General features: G+C 48.3%; 1 long non-coding RNA gene across 1 annotated transcript; it reads right to left on the bottom strand.

Annotated features, from left to right (window-relative positions):
- Positions 1-441: 441 nt before the first annotated feature.
- LOC112975646 lies at positions 442-3,521 on the bottom strand. Its single transcript, XR_003256684.1, has 3 exons — positions 3,361-3,521; positions 3,138-3,279; positions 442-1,835 (listed from the first exon to the last, which is right to left on the bottom strand). It is a non-coding gene; the product is annotated as an uncharacterized LOC112975646 (long non-coding RNA).

Here is a 3,521-nt window from a genome sequence, read left to right as displayed (position 1 = left end):
TCTTTAAAGCACACTTTTGGACAGAGATAAATGGCTATGAGCTTTGGGAACGTTAGTGCCAGATGGCAAATTGAGATTTCTTTGTACATTTCTGTATTTCGCTCCAGAGTTGATCTTGCATAAAAAAATATTTTTTTACCATTTGCTATGAATTGCAGACCTGGGGAAACCTTCTGCAGCAGAAGGATTTGCAATTGTTCTATTTTGAGGGGACACAAACCTTCTGTTCACTTTCTCCTGATTATTTAAGTCTATGTGCTTTGGATTTTTTCCTGTTCAGGGGTAATTCAGAGCCTTTGACTGGCTGGGTTTTTTTTGTTAAACAATGTCTATGTCTAACTGAGCAGCCTATGTTGTGCACGGAAAATAGGCAAATTCAGTGTGAGTGTTGCACTTTCTCAGGTAGTTAATTACTATTTCATATTCATGGGCTACGGCTTTTGTAAGTCAGTGAACGTGTTCTGAAGTTCTCTGCAAACATTTGCTAATTCTTCCTCCAACAGCCAGGAATATGGGGTGGGAAGGCAATAACTGATGATCAAAATTGTATTTTTACAAGTTAATTTTATGAGGTCTGCTGGGGAAATACTATTTTCACATTCTACCACACGTAGATAGTTTGGATCATTACTAAGGGATTCCCACCAGCCGTTTCCATTTCCTGTCAGTTCTGCATTTTTTGCTATTAGATATCATTCATAAGAAGCTGGATCCTTCTCCCAGCATCACCATCCATGAGAAGGTAACACAGCATTGAAGCTAAGCCCTGGGTCAGACCTTCACCTGCGATGGGCTAGCGTGCCTCCTGGCTTTGGGGGTTGCACCAGTTCCTCTCTTTTAGTGGCCACTTCTGTGTGTCTTGTGACTAGCGGGGGGAATGTGCTTGATTTTCTGCATTGCTGCAATAGAAACAGGCATGACTTAGCTTATCTGCTCACCGCAGTCTTGTGAGCTCATAGGACGGAAGGAGTTAACTGATCCTCTGGGATGAGAATGATAATTGGCACTAAGAGTGTCTAAGATGAGTGAGTTTTTTAAGTACTGCCAACTTCTGAATGGAGGCAATGAAGACCAACAACCCGCTCTGGCTTTTAATAACCAGCGACCAATGCAGCAGAACATATGGAAGCAGTGCGGTTCAGCTTGAAATAAAACCTGGAGGTTACAGGGCAGAGGGAAAAGGACTCTGCTGGCAGCATGAAGGTGGAAAAGATGAAATTTTGCATGCTGAGGAAACAAGCAAAGCTGCCAGCCTGGACGTGCGTGTAAGCCTTGCTTCTCTGTTCCAACCTAAGGACCCTAAAACACTTATTCTGGTCGACTAACAGATGCTGGCCGGTTTTGAAAAGGCCATCCCATGTTGCTGCAAAACAGCTGCTGGCTGCGTGGCTCCCACGAGGGACGCCTCTCCGGCAGGGATTCGGCCCCCTTTGAGCCCAGCTGGAGGAGCCAGGGTGAGGGACGCGATGGAGCCAGACAGCCAGGCGCAGCCTTTGACTCGTCTGGGACTATGGAAAGCCAGCATCCCTAGGAGACCCTGAGCGTCACTGCAGAGACACCCCAGAGCCACCCCAGGCAACAACTAGGCATCACCGAGGGCTGGTCTTGCAAGTCCCCAAGCAGCTGCAGGAGGAGGACACCGCCCCTACGAATACAGTTTATAAAACATCTCCCGCAAGGCAATGTGGTTTCCAGGCTGGACACTGTGCTGTTACCATGGCTGTGCCTTGTCCGCCTCCTTCTGCACAGACAGGACTTGGATCCAGAGGGAGATGGTGCTGGCCCTTTCCACCGCACGTCCCCAGCATCTCTAGCTGCCTTTACTCCACGGGGGCCTGTGGCACAGAGGAATAGAGGAGATTCACTGCTGCATCTGCCCTGACTCAGGGCAGCTTTTAGATACCCAAGCAGCAGCAGACACATTTAYACCATTCGAAATAGTCTTGCAAATAGTTCCCTCTGAGCATGGGCAGTGGTGTTCTTATGGAGGAGCAACAGCTAAGTATAAACATCTGGTTCTGTGAATTCCTATAATGTAATAAAATAAGTCTTCCCACAGATTTCACGTCATCTTTGTCTGGGCATCACTGAACTGTGAAGGGAGAAACTTTTTTGTGGTTTTCAAAGGAACAAAGAGACAATATGCATCTGGTGAGGTGTCCTGGCAACCTCCTGCACTGAGCCTGCATCCCTCGCTGGCAGCATGGCCTGGTGTCGTGGGATGGTAACTGGCTGACCTGCAGCGCCTGCAAGGGAGACTGTGGTCTCTAAAGCCGGGGAGGTGGTGAGGTGACTTTACTGCAGGGATCCAGAGCAGCAGCCATCCAGCAGAAAGCGACACTAAGGAAACGCCTGCAATCTGGATCCCACCTTTTTGGCCCTTGCTCAAATGAAAGGGCAGCAAAGAACATACAACTGGTTAAAAGCTCACAGCCTTAATCAAGTCCAGAAAGGGCCATTCCCTTGTGCTCATCTGGCCTCCTGCATATTGCAGCCTCCAGCCCCTCCCCATGTGGGACTGTGTGCCTTGCAGCCCCAGGAGCAAGGCCAGGAATTCAGGGCAAGTCTCATCCCAGGGGACTACATGGGGCTCTGCTGGAGACACACCTCATCTGCAGGTATTCCTGCCTTAGCAGCATTAGATTTCTCATCCGGACTGTCTCCGGGAACGGAGAGCTTTCCTCTTGGTCCTAGAGGAGCCAGGAGCATCTGCTGATTTTAGCCAAGGGAAGGATGGACCGATTCAGGGCATTTTTTGGTAAAACAAGGCTATTTGCAGTGGACTTTGTTGCTGCGTGGAGCTGTTACAGATATGGCGAAGGGTCTATTTTATGGGCTTTTCATGGGAAGGGCAGAGTTTACACAGAGGCATGGGAAGCCACCAGAATGGCCTGGGCAAACTGCAATGAGCCAACATGAAACTGCAAACTTGCTGCTTGCTCAGAGTCCTTCCTATGGAAATGAAGGGCACAAAAAGCTTAATCTCTGTTCCTAGGAGGTCTCTGTTTTCAGAGAAGTAAAACTGCAGAACTGGGCTTCAGCTTTCATGTACCCCAGACCCAGGCTTGCTGTCTGTCTCGAAAAGCATCCTCTGTACTCTGGTGGGACTGCACATGCCATAGACACAGGGCACTCACCAGGCCCAGGGACTGACGCCATCCTAATCCCAGCAACGAAGTTTACAGGATTCTTATACACAGACTGAATTAAGCACAAAGCAGTAGGCAGAAGCTTAGGCAAATTCCCTGAGACTCTACACCTCTTCAAAACTTCTCTACCCTGAAAAGAAGAAAATGCATATTTGTATTTTATAATACTGAACCATCATTTAAACAAAGTCATGTGCTAAAGTAAACTCACATGCAGGAGGAACACTGCTGGGTCTCCCCAAAGCTGCCAGATAAGTTGCCCACAAGCTTTGGCCAGGTGCTTAGTCTTTTTGAAGAGGTTTCCCTGCAAAATATGAATCTGATGGAACAGGTGGTTTAGCAGAGGGAGTGGGCACAGAAACCTGCTGGGAA

The sequence above is a fragment of the Apteryx rowi genome, unplaced genomic scaffold (assembly GCF_003343035.1).
Source record: "Apteryx rowi isolate R43461 unplaced genomic scaffold, aptRow1 scaffold_68, whole genome shotgun sequence".
Taxonomy (NCBI): domain Eukaryota; kingdom Metazoa; phylum Chordata; class Aves; order Apterygiformes; family Apterygidae; genus Apteryx; species Apteryx rowi.
This window is presented reverse-complemented; position numbering and strand designations above follow the sequence as displayed.